Source organism: Rhopalosiphum padi, chromosome 2 (assembly GCF_020882245.1).
Source record: "Rhopalosiphum padi isolate XX-2018 chromosome 2, ASM2088224v1, whole genome shotgun sequence".
Lineage (NCBI taxonomy): Eukaryota > Metazoa > Arthropoda > Insecta > Hemiptera > Aphididae > Rhopalosiphum > Rhopalosiphum padi.
In genome coordinates this window covers 51,246,134-51,264,101 of record NC_083598.1, presented here as the reverse complement: position 1 = coordinate 51,264,101, position 17,968 = coordinate 51,246,134, and the positions used below count along the sequence as shown (strand labels likewise).

Below are 17,968 nucleotides of genomic sequence, written 5' to 3'. Positions count from 1 at the left end.
AAAATGATAATTTATTTAAAATTGTAATTTATTTTACTTTATTATTCTATAGTACAATACAAAGTCAAAACGAAAAAGTCAAAGTTAAAGATAAATAGACTATAGAATCTGAATACATTTTTTTTCTTAGACAAAAACAATACATTGTTATTAAACATTTATTAAAAGATTATATTTACAATCTATAAAAATGATTATAACAGTAAACGTAATTAAAAGCTCTATATTTTTATATAGAGCAATAGAGATATTATAAAGTTACATGTATATATAATACACAAATAAAAGACATAAGAAATTGCCCGTACTATAAGTCTATAACCCCTATAACGTATACAATGTTTGGCTTACTATTATTATTATTATTACATGTATTTAAAATGGATATTAAATCTATTCAATCAATAATATTTATTTTGTTTTGTCTCATATTACCAAAAATGGCTGATGCGATCATAATGGTAAGAGCAAGTCATATACAAAAAATTTAAGTTTAAATGAGGTTAGAAAATAAATAAATAATAATTTAATAATTTAATGAGTATAAAAATTAAGTTAACGTCGTAGTAACATAATATTGTCAATTTGTATGTCACGCATAGACATTATTGTCTATGATGTCACGTTAGTTTGTTATTTAAATTTATTTTCCTTGAACAAAATTTTTCCGCTTAAATTGCATTTATTGTTGCTGCTATTATATAGGTCTTCTTTTGAGTAGGGGGTAAGCAACTATGGAAATTCAGTAGGCGTTCTATGTTTTAGAATATTATGTATTCTGTATTCTGTATTTTATATATTTGTGTTAAATATCGCACTCCCAGCTCTTATATAGTTTATTTCTTGTAAGAAGTGCCAATATAATATTAATTAAAAATAATGTAGTGTATAATATTATCATTGTTTTACTGAAATTATTATAGTACAATACTATATTGTAGTATAATTATACCATGAAATGGATGTAGTGCTAGTTGGATAATAATGATTGATTAAATAATGCAATTCCTACTATGTAGAAATGTTCTAATATCTCAGTTTCTTTGAGAACATAGTATCAAAATTCTGATGAAGTTTTCAACAAACTAACAAAAATAAATCATAAAAACATATATTTGCAGTTTTTTAAAATAACAATTAACTATAAAATACAAAATAATGGGTGTATTTTATTTTCAAAATATACGTAATTATATTTATAATCTTTGTTTTAAGCAAAGACATTTTGCACATTTTTGCAAGTCTCTATTTTAATTAATTGTTTATTAGTCGACTATGCGTGATGATAAATGATAATTGATTATAATTCATGAAGTTTATTATAAATTGTTAAGTGTTTCAACTTTTAAGTTTGGAATATATTCAATATTAGATATCAAATATACCTACGTCAATAATTTATTTTGGTTATCTTAGAGCTAAATTTACTATCAAACTATTTTTCGGTTGCAGTTTGTTTTAATCAATTATTGCTCTATTTTAATATTAACAAGATTGTTGTAATTTTTAAATAATTCTTTCATTAGTAACTACTAATTTCCAATTAAAAAACATACAAAAGATTGAATATAATTTTTATCACAAATAGAACATATTATATTATAATATTTAAATAACAATAATGTATTTTTAACTAATAAAATTATATAGTTTGTTTTATCTTTGTTGATAATGCGTTTTAATAACGTCTAAAATAAATTGTATAAGAACTTTGCCATTGCTATTGAACAGTAATAATTACGATCTTCTCTTAGTTATACGCGTAATACCTGTCTATAATTGTTTAAATCGAATAGATATAGGTACATAATATATACATATTACTATACATAAACTCGATATCGTTTTGGATTCAAATCACGAATAAGTTATTAGTACATGAAGATAACTATCTGTATAAAAATACATATATTAGTATATTACTGAAAAATTAACCGGAACTTCTTTTGGTAAGTTCATGAAAAATATACTTAATTTATTTATATAATTTATTATTAAGTGTAAACAAAATTAATGTAAAATTATAAAATAATTAACTCATAAATGTCAGCTTTATATTATTAAGATACTAACTATTATTAATATTTATAAAATACTGGCATCGTAAGTATATTTCTAACTGGTGTCATTTAAACCAAGTATCATAAATTTTAGTCATTTATGTCATTATATTCATTTATCATTACGCATAAACGTGTATAGTGTACCTACGAGATAATATAGGCTTATAAAAAATTAAAAATTAAATGATCACATTATTATTACTACAATTTATACCAGTAGAAATGTAAATTAACGACTGTCACTTTTCACTTAGACTTACAGATATGGGATTATTATTATATAATCAGTCATTTAGTATTTAACCAATATTACATGTATAATAAAGGTAACCGGAAACGCTGGAAACTGGTTAATTAGAAACAGTTGTCAATACTAAATAATAATATGACAATTGACAATGTTAATAAAACAGGTGGCAAAGGTACATAATATAATATAATATAATGATAAATATAAACGCCATCTGTACCGCTTTTTATTGTGGACGTACTAAGTAGGTATCATTGATAAAAACATTTTCTATAAGGTTTTTGTTATACCTTATTTTTTCTTATATAGTTATATATTGTAACGAATTTCATAATAATACCTATTAGGTAGACAAAACCTGTTATTTGTATATTATTCAATTCGTATTTTGAAATTAGTAAGTCATCATCCAACGATCCGTTTTATTAAGACGAAATGGATATTTTAACTCAAATAATGAATGTCCAACTCTCGATATATTATTATTTAATATGTACATTATACAGTGGTACGCAAGTATGCTCATATGATATCATGCTTCCTGATATTTTTTGATTTTCCATGTAATAGTGAATTTATTAAAATTCAAATTTCCAAAAATTGAAAGTTTACCTAATGATCGTATTCTCAATTCTTTAAATTTGCATTAATTTTAGAAATATTTTAATTAATTGGATTTAAAATTTGAATGAGTAGATTCTAAGTTATTAAAATGTTTATAATAAGAATAATTAAAGTCCTTAAAAATGGTTTTTCAGAAATACAAAATATATGAGTATGTAATATTGAATCTAGTATTTCTTTTACACATTTTTATCTCCCTGAGATTTTTGAAAGTTATCCGGAGAGTTTAATCATTGCAAAACATGGTTATTATTCATAAATGTATTTTTCAATTATTTATCATTAAAATAAGCAGATAGTAATTTATTATGAATTTACTTTATTTACATTTTATTGATACGGATATATAGTAATATTTTTTGGTGGCAAAATTTGGACAGTAAGTTGAAGGTTGAAATTTGAAGTCTGCTTGATTTTATAATGAGTTTTACCAGTCCCCCTCCATACAAAATACATAATAAATACATTTTGCCAAATAACATCAATGAGTATAGTTAATTAGTTAAAAGTAATGAACGATGAGATGAACAGAATGGAATTTTACAAGGATACTCCCAAAAAATGTTGGTCCACTATAGGTAGGTTAGGTATTCCGCTCATCAAAACGTTTTAAAAAATGTTATTTAATAACATCGAATCATGTAAAACATTGTATTCAAAAGTGTTTAATTAATTTCGAGGTAATAAGTGTTTACTCTTTATACTGTTAAAAAAAACCATAAAACCATTCTAGCTATATTATTAGAATATTAACGATTATATACTTATAAGTTATATGTAACATAGAGTTTTTCTGCGTACTACTAGTTACTAGGTTTATTTCATTTTCACTTAAAGATATAACAGAACTTTCACGTACTTATGATACATAGGTATTTAATAACTACATACCTTATATCTGAGTGATGTAATAATGTGTTTTTATTGTATGATTATAATTTATAATATTAATTACTACACAAATTATAAAAATATATTACTGTTACTAGATTATAACATAAACTAGCACTAGACCATATTATAATATCAATTATCATTATAATACTATTTTTAATTAAACATAAACACGATTAGTCGTCACATTAGGATATTTTATTATAAATGAATACCTGAATATTAAAAAAAAAATGGTTGTATAATATAACATTATTTTATCCTGGTAAAGTTTTTTTTATAAAAATTCATATTTAATCGATATTTATCTATTAAAATGTACAATGGTTTGTGTTCCTACATTTTTACTATGTATGGTGTATAATAATAATATAGGTGGCCTTCCTACGAGAGAATTGATTTTAAACAAGATTTAATTTAAAGACATTTCTTAAACACTGCGCGTTGCATTTTAGATAGGTATTACCTACATATTTTAAGTAACGACAAAAACACACACAAGATTTATTTAAACAGTTATTTTATTGAACACAGTTTCCTCCTATGTATATACTATACGTCCTACACCAATAGAAATCTCCGACCCATTCTTATGTATTTATGCGTATACAAAATGTTTAGAATCAAGATACGGTATGTAATTATTCTTATCTTTTAATATTTTTATAATAATGCGCGCCGAGGTCTAAACGAGTCGATTTTGACGAGCACTATTAATGAAAATATAGTCTATATAAAATAAAATCGTTATTATTAATCTTCTCGGACACGACATCATGATGTTCGATAAGTGTATGCCCACTTAATCCTTTTTGTTCCGGTCTGGAGCATATATATTATATAGGTACTCTATAGCTTGTTAATAGAGAGCAATATAATTTTCAAACATAATTGAAGGTATATGTAGTCAACGACTAACTTCATCAGGGTAAAAATGAAACACACGTCTTTGAAAACGGTCGTTGACGACATAATTATACAGTAATGATATAATATAACAACTGCTACGCCATACACGTATTTCCTATATATTTATAATATGTACATCATACAATAAACATATTATAATAATTAATATGAATTTTATTAAAAAAACTATCCTCATTCTGACGGGCATCCGAATACTGCAAGCGTTGTATAACAATATAATATTATACTTATGATCTAGAGAGACCCATATCAGTTTTAGCTATTGCGTTTAATCTTTCCATACCTAGGTAAAATTGTATGTCAACCCATACTATTAAAAGAAAAAACAATTTAAAAAATACAAAATGCTATTAATATAATGTAAAATAATTTTGGACATGTTCAGAGACATTTATGATGAGAGCGTTAGGTATAGATAAAAATGTAAACCTGTTGATTGCTAAATAGTAAATATTTTGTATGTATCATGGTGAAAAGCATATATTATGATTTTGAAAACAGGAAGAATGCCAACTATCTGCATTCTTCTTGATTATTGACGCTTTGAGATGCGCCATTTGTTTTTAAGTTATATATTTTTTTGAAATATTCTCAATTACTTAATAGTTTAAGTATCGTTCTTAATATTTATAATAACTCTTATCAATTATGTTTTCTCGACTATACACAGATAACCGATAGGCGATAATAATCAAACTCACGCGTAGATATTTTGAACTTGAAATACACGAATATTCACGTACATCAGTATATGTATGCAAATAATATAGACGCGTTTCGTGGGTAAAACGGAATATAATAATCTGGAAATTGTTTGATTATTACAATATCTTGTCCATAGTCTACGAGACTTTCATTATCAAATATTTGAATTTTATAATTTACATATAATTTTAAATTGTCTGTCAAAAATAAAATGTCTTTACTAATAATACATAAATGAGACGTATTTTTCGTTTCCTTAAAATGTGATTTTTCATTTATACTTTATTGCATGATCCCCAATTCCCCTATCCCCTTCATCATCGAAAATGAATTAAAGTATATATTAATTTTTATAGATATCGTGAAATAAAGCGTCAAATTATTTTTATTATATTATAATTCTTATGGATCAGTTAATTCCCCTGCGTCCTCTTTGGTATTAAGGGGATTTAAAGACCCCATTTGTTTTCTCTCTTGGCTTCGCGCAGCATAATACATTTTCATTCATCAGATGCACATTTGCGTTATAGCTTTAATATTAAAATTCATTTACCAATTATCAAACTTAAAAGTAAGAACATTAGGTATCTAAAGCACGTAATAGGATTTTATTGATGTTTTAATTTTAAAGACAGTATAAAGTTATAGGCCTTTTAAAAATTATGATATTTTACATATTATGTAATTATAGCTCATTTTTAAATAAGAATAACAAAAAAAATCCCATGCTATGTTATAGATAATGTTCTTATTTCCAATAACTTTGACGATAAATTTCTAATATTAAAGCTAACGATGCAACATGGATCTGCTGAACACAAATTTACTATGTTGCGGCTGCGTTAAATAGAGAAAACATATAGAGCACTGACATCCTTTAAAAATATCTATTATAAAATACTATTTTAATCAACTAATTAAAATTAAAAATTAAATTGAACAATTAAACCAAATCAAAAACATATCTATATAACCGCTAAAATTGCTTCATTTCATCAATTTCTGTCATATATTATATTATTGTTTCCCATTCCACTCTTACCTAGTATTAATTATTATTACCTATATATATTATATACTTACCTATTATTGTATATAACAATATAGATAATATATTATATATATATATAAATCAACAAATTAAATGAGATGAAATGTTGACTTACTTATGGAGAAATGTTTATCCTGAATTTGTATTGTACAAATCGTACAGGCGTGGGTCCCTAGCTTATAATATGAGTGCTGAGTATAGATCATTCGTTGCATAACATCTCGTTGATCGCTACCGATAGGTATAAATCACATGTTCACACATATAACAATGGATGTCAAATCGAATCGAAAAATACACCACGACAATAATAATGTAATATTTTTACGAACACCCGGCGCGACCCGTTATCGTATATGCATGTATATAGATATTCACCATGCGGTTCCCAAAGTGCGTACATAATTGTTGAGATCAGTGCAAAAGATTTCATTTTTCTCCTCGTCACGAAATGACGAAGATTAATGATGGATGCGCCAATATTATGCGTACATAGGTACTATATGGGCTTCATTAATTATGACGTACACGGACACGTTTATTAGACGCGCATTGTTATTGTATAAAACAATATACGCACAGCTAGTGGATAAAAGAAAAAAAATACAGTTGAAGACCGGTAGCTATTAGCTAGTGACGACGGGGCGCACAAACATAATGTTTACACGAAACGCTGGGATTTCAGTGTAGGTCGGTATTTTTTTGATTATTAATTATTATTATTAATATAAAGACATAATATTATACAGAGTGATTTATTTAAGCATATTATAATAAACTCTTAAGATCGTTGTAAATGTCGATTTTCAATTTGTCATTAATAAACAATAATTAAATTAAAAATTTAATTCAGCCCGACACTACTGTTTATAACTTTTAATATTCAATAAAATAACTCTTAAGGATAATTATTATATTTAAATATGTAATCAGTGAGACAGCGATGATTGGACCGCGCATGTCCGTACGTGTTATAGTAATTTTTGATTTGCATGTTACGCTATGAGACAACTATTGACCAAAATCTTAAGGGGTTTTGACTAAAGTTTTATCTAAAACGTGGCAGACATAGGAATCTGTTTCTTTGATAATTTATGATATTATGTATGATTACAAGACGACATTATATATAATGCACAAAAATACATTTTATTACAATATAGAAATTATTTTAAGCCTCTACTATAGCTTCTTTGCCTTTAGAAAGATGTTACTGTAAAGATTGCTTATTTATGCATGAAAGACTACAAAAGGTTAACATTTTAGAATAGACATAGCAAATAATAATAAATTAAAAGTGCTTATGTCACTCAATCTTTCGACAACAAAAGTCAGTGATCAAATGATCATTAAAAAAAAATAAAATAAGCTTAAAACTTTTAATACAATAACTTTCTGCAAATAGTAGACATTTAAAAATGTTTGAATAATTTGTATGATTATAAAAACGAACAAATTTAATTTATTTAACATAACATACCTAATACAGGTGTATAAAATATTATACGCCATGGAATCTATTTAATAACCTAATTAATAAAAATTGTACATATTATTTATACCTATTTGTACTATAACAATTTACAATATTGATTAAAGATTTTTTTAAAAGTGTTGTATCCATATTTTTTCTTTTTTTGAGTGGTGAATATTAATCATTTTGGGGGACCTAAGTCCTCTTCAGTTCACCTATATATAAGTTGGGCGGGTAACCCTTTCCCACTGGGCCCAACACTTCAGTACACCTCTAGTTATATAATTTGGTTATAGACTTGTAGGTTATAAATTATAAGTATTTAAACTTTAAAGTTTAAATGAGGAATAGATTACAATGGCAAATAGATAAAGGTACCCCGAAAATGTTGATCTGCTACTCTACTAAATTTATAAGTTATAACTAGGGCCCGGATTTAAATGCACTTAAAACCATACAGATATGCTCTAAAAAATAGCCAAAAATGCCCTTAAAAAATGCATTTTACCACAAAAATGACCTTAAAAATGCACTTAAAAAATACAATTTACCACAAAAATGACCTTAAAAATGCCATATATATTTTTTTATACAAATTGTAATTTATAAATGACATAATAATTATTTTATTAAAAAAAAACTGAAAATTTGAAATATTGACTGATATGATGTTGACACGCATGTTTTGGCCGTTTTAGGGGAAATATTATTCATTCTAAACATACCAAAATATACACTTAAGATTATGTTAAATTCTACGTTAAGCTATTTTACCTATAAAATGTTCAGCATTGCATTGAACAATAATATATTGTTTAATATTTTCAAACACCAACGATCTTCTGTTGTCCGAAAGAATATTTTTATATGTTGAAAAACTTCGTTCGACGTCCACTGATGTTATAGGAGCATATTTAAAATGACAAATGTCATCTGGTGTTAATTCTCCTGGTATGTTTTTTAGAGCGGTTTCGTTACCTTCTAAAATACTTGAAATCGTTTCCATTACAGTATAACCATTATTTTTATTTAAAACAACTTCTAATTTTTTTTTTATTGCTTCTCCATAACTGCTTGTATTATTTAAAATACAAGTTTTGGCATTATTTACGATACCAATTGCCTCAACTAGAGGTATATCTGATGCTTCAAGGCGTGTTATACAGCTTGGTATATTTCCATAGTTGGATTTTATGAATATCAAGTTAGCTTCAATTTCTTTGTCTGCCATTAAATGTTGCGCTTTTTTGATAGCTATGGCATCGTTTTCTTCAAATCCATCAATAACTGTTTTAATAAATTGAAAATATTCACAGTAGTATACCGACGCTTCTAACCAAGTACCCCAACGTGTCAGTATTGGTTGAGGTGGTAAAGGAATAGTTGGGCCCATACATTTAAACTTTAGAACTCTAGAAGGTGCTTTTAAAAAAATTTTCTTTACATTTGATATCAATGCATCCACTTTAGGAAAATGCTCTCGCACTTCTTCAGCTACCCTGTGTAGACCGTGTGCGAGGCATGTGACGTGTTCCATTTTTGAGTACAGAGCTTTTATATTTTTACCAGCTTTAACCATGTATGGAGCTGCGTCGCTGACAAACAATAAAACATTATCGTATTTTACTCCATTTTGAATTACCTATATTTAGATTATTAAGTTGTATCCATAGAGTAAAGAATATTGTATCAGAGATTTAATACTGCTAGTATATTTAATCTTTGGCAGTAAAATGTATAAATACTATATGTCTATATATTATACTTGTATATTATACAAATATGCATTAAAAACGAAAAAATGACCGAAAAAAGCTAAAATATGTTCTAAAAATGAAAAAATATTGAAATATGCAAAAAAAAGCAAAAAAATGCAAAATAAAAATTTCACCTTTGAAGTCTCTGTTACATGAATCAAATTATAAACTTGGAAAGCATTGTCTAGGATTAATCAAAAAATGATGCATTTTGCATTGGAATCCGGGCCCTAGTTATAACAAAATTAAATAAATACTCCTTTAAAAATATTCAAAAGTTTACAAAATAACAAGTGTAGACATTTAAATAAATCACCTTGTAATTTGTACACACAATACACGCTTTTAAGTTATAATACACCTATACATTATATTATAGGCAACAAAAATAAAGAATGTATTGTAATCATAATAATAACGACGGCGACGATTATTCCTCTCCCGATTGCGGTCTGTAAGATTTGATCAATCTAAGCGGCTATATAATATAATACGATTATTATTTATAATATGCCTTCGTAGACTTGTTATTACCACCTGACTGCCGAGCAGGGTACGTTCATCCCGTATCCAACCTTAATAACACGTATACGACTATACGAGTATTATACCTACGAACCTACCTAAGCAGTTTGTATAATACGATACATCAAAACATGGTTAGTGTATAATAATATTTCGGTAGCTGCAATTACTACTGCGCAGTATTTGGACTTGGGACGTACCATTAGGTTTATATTTATTTTATTTGTATTTTTTATAATTAGTTTTATCGTTTCAATATTCAATTATGTGTATACAGCTTAGGAATTAATATTAAAGTCGTGGTATATATATCTATAAAAAAAATATGAATGAAATATTGAAATAAAGTATTATTCAGGGCCGTAGTCACTGTGCGGAATAGGGGTGCATGCCTCCCCTTCGTGCTAATTTTTTTTTAAATGATTTATTTATTTATTTATTTATATTATAATATTAATATTATCAGGTACCAGTGGTACAACAAACATATAAATTATCGGCCATGATTATATAAATAATACTTTCACGTTGGTTAATGTTGTCTTGAAAATTTTATGAAACTAAATTGTGTTTAAAATCGATTTTTTATCATGTCAGTAAAATAATAGAAAAGGTGGGTTTTCTATACAGCAATTCTGAGAATAGTGGGAACTAAAATACAAGGCTTATATTTTGTAAACTTTTTTTCTCGATTACATAGTGTATAATGATAAAACCAAGTCCCTCTCACTTATAATATATGATATTTTTAACTCGGAATTGATATAATTAAAACTTATTTCATTATCACAAACATAAGTATTTCTGAGGTTTGTCAATAAAATTCATGATCGCCGTAACTATACATATTGTGTAATATTTGTATTTCGAGTTGTCCGTGAATGCTATATTATGTGTATGACGTATGTTAATTAGTAGCCAAGCGTGCACCAAAATACAAAATAAAATGTTTCAAACTTGTTTAAGAAAAATTCCTCTCTGGTTTTGAATGTTGTGACTAGACTATAAATGTATTTTTTGTTTTATGCGATAACTACTTGTATACAGAGTGATTCCCCAAGCACGATGAACCCCATTTATTTTTCTTTAGTAACAAATTTCTACAAATTTTAATTTTTTGATTTACCTATAGTTACTATTTTTTTTTAAATACTTTGATTTTTTTTAGACATTAAAAAGTTGTCTTAATTAAGGTGATAAAATTTATTTTTTTTCGAACGATAAGCGCCCTTTTCTCTAGAAATTGTTAATCAAATGGCTTTTTTTTTTAAATATTAGTGTATCTAAATTGAAATTTGAATGATTAGATTTTTTGAGTTCTTATGATTTGAAAATATATCCGATGAGCAAATAGGTGAGTAACTTCAATATTTGATATACCTACTCTGAAACTTCTCCTTGTAACTTTGGTTTAAATACCTCAAAATTTTAAAAATTTCACCCACTTAACAATTTTCAGTAAAAAAATATTGGTTTTTATTTGAAAAATAAGGTTATATCACCTTAGATTACTTCTTAAATGGTATAACAATTTAAATAATTGAAAATATGGCTCTTTAAAATACCTATTTAAAAGTTCTAAAAATCAGAATTTAAATTAATTAATCAATAAAGTAAAAATAATGAGGTTCAGTATTCTTGATAATTGGTGGATCACTATGTATATATATAATGTATTATGTATATTTCATCAGTGCGTATATGTGCCAGTGTATACCTAGATACACACGTGGTATTAATTAATGCCTAATTATCATAATTAATGTATAAATAATTGATATATATTATACATAATATATACGGAAATACAAAAAGCTGTTTTAATAAATTATAAAATAATTGCGCATCGTATTACATAATAATATATGTACTTAATATTATGTTCATAGAGTCGCATGCCCATTTATCACATATATATGTTAACAACCACAATTACATTGGCGAAACTAGGGGGCCTTGGTGAATCATGACCCACTAAAAATTTTAGTTAGGATATTTTCAATAATTGTATTACTGTAAAAAATTTACTAATTTCCTATTTACAAAAACATATCAGTCAGTGATGTAGCCAAGGAATGAGAGCTGAGAAGGCTGCAGACACCCTCCCCCTCCCCGAAGAAAAATTCTGGCTACCGCCACTGATATCAGTATATATATATGTTACCTTGTATAGACTTTTGTATTGGAAAAGATAGAGTACAATAAGCATTTAATAATTACATATAACTATAATGCATTATTTATAAAAAAATTATAAAATTATTATTTATATTATATTAATTTACCTATTTGTATAATTTGTAAATGTTTCTTTGATTTTTATTTTTTTTTTTTTTTTTTAATATAGCTAAAATGAGTATTTTTATTAATAAGGTTAATCATTAAGAAATAATTTTAGTCAGGGATTATCTCTCTCTCACCTCAGATTGAAATGACTTGTTACTTCATGCACGGTTATCTCGTATACCTGCAATCTGCAGTAGCTACCTATTCAAACGGGCCAAGAAAAGTGGAAAATCGTACGCGTACGCCACCTGTATATGTATAATATATAAGTACCTAAACAAGCGTGTTTATATTGTGTGTGGGAAATTAAACGCACTGTGTGTGAATATATCCTTTTTGGGTGTCTACAGAGTTCTCACGGTTTTCTTGAGAGCCAGCTGTTTATAAAAAGGACTCGGACCGCGAGGACCAGCTGCGGCGAAAAGGTCCTGCGATGATGCATGTACCCGTGTATAATATAGCCATGCGCGTGTGTGTTTATACGTTTAAGCCGGGCTGCCTTATCAACCATTATCTTATCCTCGGCTCACTCGTCGTCTCAGCTGCTGTGTATACCACCCCCACATTGCGTCCTTCCCATCCTGCACCCGCAGAGTACCGTAGAAACGTCGACGTATTTTAACCCCTTGCAGACCCTCTGCGCCCATCAAATTTGGTACTCGAGGCCGTTTTTTCTTTTATACGCGGTGATATATATAAAAAAATAAAAATGTATAGCACATATATATTACATATATTACATATATAGATAGATTTTAAGAAGGTTTACCAATAAAATATTACTGAAAATGTCAAAATGACACCGCGCGGATTGTAAATTATCAGCGTCGGGTTAGCCTACAGGCAAAGTAATCAGATGATTGGAGCGGCAAAATTGGTACACTTAAATAAAATATATTTACCTATAATATAACATTATAATTTGAAACGGTGGCAAATGTCTTACTTGTAGGCGGCAAATAGCTTAATCCGCCACTGGTATATATATATATACTGCACTCTTTATACCTTTATCTATGCATAATGAATTAATATGTATTAATACCTGTATATTATAATATAAACACATTTAAATTTTCCATTTTCTTTTGATGTATACTCTATAGATTATAATAGTTCGTCTCATATTTTTAGTGTATATTTTTTAATTTTGTTATCACGCTATCGTGTCAATTTCAAGGCCATTGTTTAATATGTGACGACGAGTTTAAAATACCGTTAATTAAGTTTTATTGATATCCACTACGTTATGAAATTAAAACGAAATTCTTCGAATTAATGTCAATTTAATTTTAATCAGACGTAGGTATACTCATTCACTGTGCAGTAAACGAATAAATGATTGAAGAATAACCCGCGTTTAACATACTCTTACATCGTATAACATGTATTTTGATTAAAGGATAAATTACAGATACTATTACAGCAACAGATAAAATTGTTTAAATGTATTTATAAGAATATTTAAAGTACCTACCTATATAATATTATAATAAATAGATAAATTTTTGTCAATATGATCATATGAGAGTGAAGTTGAGCTTTGACGGTTTTTAATTTGGGTATGAGGTTTATCCTGCGACTCCTCCGTGGATACTGGAATTATCTAAGTCGCTGAATAATAACAATAACAGAAAATTATTGCAGCATTAATTTATTCTACATAATACCCGCTAATGTCATCAATAATACCCACTTAAATGGCTATTATATTAAGTTTATTTTATTTTACCGTTGTACCTATACTTATATACGCATTGATCCTAATTTCGATGGTTTAAATGTTGCTCTTGATACATAAAATATTAAATAAAATAATATATTTATCCTATACTGACAAGAAAACAATTAAATCGTTTACTTAATTAAACAATAACAAAGAAATAGTATAACGTGTTTTTATAATCATATTACACATTTATACATCACAGTCATAAATATTTAATATATTATATATTTTATTATAATCAATAATCAATGTCGTTTATTACGCATCAGTATTAGTAGTATTGATACTGTCCAAATATTGAATAGACACACACGTACGTAACTAGTATTTAACAATAACATATAACTATGTAAGTAAATAAACAACTATGGTTATAATAAGCACCAACCTCATCACCCACTTAAAGGATCCCGCACAAGGATACGTAATTTTCTCGTTGCAATTATTCTCGTATTATTTACTTAGAAATTTGTTTTTTTTTTTAATAACTTTCTGGGTGATAAACATACAAAGAACTTGTCTTAAACAAGTACGAATTGTGCAGGGAAACTAAATCCCTAGGATATGTCACATTGTCACAATGTCCTCACATACGTATTATATAAAGTATAGTGATCGCTGATAACAATATAGTTTCATCCACATAGTTATTTTATTTTTATGTGAAAAATGTCAAGCTCATTTCAACAATACATTATTCATCTAACTTCAGCTGTTGTAATTTTACGAATTTATTCAACAATTTATATAATTATTTAATTATTTTTAGTTTACGCTTTACATACAATTGTTGGCTATAATGTTTTTGTTTTTGAACACAGTGTATTGAATTGTTTCTCATTTAAGAAATATGTGTTCATCAATGCAATGTGTCGTTTTACCTTTTAAGCGCAGGCATATACCTTGTAAAAATATCCGAAACCAAATGTTTTCGGTCCGTTTTGGAAATCATATACTGGAACGCAACACCTGATTCGTGTCGATAAATTTAAGAAAAAAACCTTTACCGTAAGGGTGGTATTTTGTGGAATTCGGTTGACATTGACTCTAACTCGCGAGCCATAACCGTGACAATAGCTCGCTATATAAGGGTAAAATGTAACGTACAATTGGCATTGTGTGTATGTATATACCTGTTTGTATATAACATAAATGTATTGTATATATACACGTGTGCACTTGAACCCGAGTTCCTGTTTCAGTTTTATGTTGTTTATTTTATTTTGCTTTATTATATTCAAAAATATAAAAAATTATCGAGGACATAGTTTTGAACTCTGTAGACATGGCAATTTTATGATTATATTATATGAACATTATTATAATTTATAATTTATAATACTATCTAATAAATATTATTATACGTTTTTATCTGTTATTTGTTAGAAATTTTAAATATGAATAAACAATAACAATCTAAACCTGTATATAGTATATATATAATTAAAATTTATAAGCTTATATAAATAATATGTATTTAAATAATTTTTTGTTTCCTATAATACCTATACAATTAACAATACAATTTCAATTTATCAAATTAAATTAGTTTTAATAATAGCAGTATATTGTCCAGTTTTAATAATTAGTTAAAAATGTATTATTAAAGAAACAATAATAGTATATAATTATTAATGGTTATAAATTATCCATATATATTTATATAGGTAAGTGATAATAGTGATATTATGTATAGTATTATAGATTTATTATTAATAAGGATATCTACTGAAGTTCTGTCGCTGAATGGTTTCTTCAACAAATGAATATGTCTTTGCATTATTCGTTTAATACCCTGGTCCCCGAGTACTCATGCGGCTTAATGTATTATTATTTTACCACCAATATATTATAAATCGTGTACAATTTTAAAATTGAAAAATTACTAATTAATAAGGCTATACTCGTAATATATAATGAATTACCTTTACTCTAAACAGACATTTTGCATTATAACGGATCGTTAATTATTCATATGTCAATAATTATCGATATAAAAAATGTATTTTATAGTTTTAAATTAAAATTAATTTTACTTCTTATCTACTTTTAACAATACATGTATATTAATTTTATCATATTATATTTATGCGTTATAAATACAATATAATATAAGTTTTATTTTTAATTAGATAAAACATTTAAATTTATATTCATTGTATATTTTTAATCATTGTTTTATTATCCGTACCCCCTCAATCCCAATTAATGAGGATAATCGACGCTCTATTGTATATAATTATGTATAATAATAAAACATATACAATTGTTGAGATATATATATTATTACACATAAATTACGTAGTTATTGATGATGTGTGCAGAGTGCAGACCAAAAGTGTAAATTGGTTTGAAACAATAAAAACTGGTAATTACAAAATTGTACGATGTATTTGGCGGATAGTTATCGCTGTTGGTGTTTACAATAAACTATAATTATATAGACACAAGGGAAGATACTTTAAAATATAAATATGATATTTTGTATTGTCGAAAGATTATAAAAGACGTTTTGCTGGGTTTTATTGTATTAACTAACAAACACTGGCGGTGATGTGAAATCAAAGACCCACCTTAAGTTATATATTTACATACTATATCGTAGCACTATTATACAATAAGTACCACAGAACTTAGATTAGAACCTACGCCGAGGAGAATAAACGTGTTTATAGTTGTTCATCGTGTATTCCTATATTATATTAAGATATAGGTAGGTACCTACTTTTGTTTTTGGACGTTTTACTGTGCTGTAAATTGTAATCGTATTTCAGTGTTGTTAAGTAACGTATTTCTGGAATTACTTCCATTTTTTTTTTACAATAAGAAATAGGAATAAATTAGGAATTCTTAAGTATAGGGATTAAAAAAGTGATAATTTCTTTAAATAAATTATTAACATTTTTATAAATTTAATAAATGGCCCGAGGAAAACCTTGTTTTGTTTTATTTCATTTAATATTTTATTCGAGACGTGTTTCTTATCTCGTCTTCGTTATTTATTATAATTGATACTGTTTATAATATCATAATAATAAATGGAAAATAAAAAGTAATAATAATTATTAATTATTCTGTGCTCGCCAAAAAATTACGAACACTGGAAAACAATTTCCTTTTCCTATCTCAACTGTAGTGCTGCAACATACAATCAATATTGATGTTTTCAAATATTTTTCTCGGCTTTAGAATCTAGACGTGTGTTTTGTGATCCTTGCGGACATTAACAATATCAGATTTCCATGAACACTCATAAAGTCATAAAATTAATTGTAATCGTTTTACAGAATTTTCTATAAATAATTAATTAAACATAGTTGCCTCCTAATAGTAGATACGAAGTAATTAGTTCTTATGCATTTACAGTTTACATTGATAATAATGATATTATTATTAATTACTACATATTTTTTAATTTAGAACATAACACTATTATACATATTTTATACTCATTAACTACCTGCGTAATACTAATTATTATTAAATTTTATTTTTTTGTGGTACTTATAAGACATTATATCAAGTTAATTTTTAAATTCTTATTGGAACGTGTTCTGTTTTAAAAGCGTAAACGAAGACTTGAAACTAATTCCTTTTATTAAATATATAGAATGGAAGAAGCTAAAATGAATTCCCTTTAAAAAGAAATTTTAATAACACTTAAAATAACATAGTATGTA

The 17,968-nt window shown here is 26.5% G+C and overlaps 1 protein-coding gene across 1 annotated transcript in view; it reads left to right on the top strand.

Moving 5' to 3' along the window:
* Positions 1-1,729: 1,729 nt before the first annotated feature.
* The window catches only part of LOC132919344 (NEDD4-binding protein 2), a 40,923-nt gene continuing 24,684 nt past the window's right edge, over positions 1,730-17,968 (top strand). The window contains exon 1 of the mRNA XM_060980899.1: positions 1,730-1,949. The gene's annotated coding sequence lies outside the window, so the exon portion shown is untranslated. The remainder of the gene's footprint in view (positions 1,950-17,968) is intronic.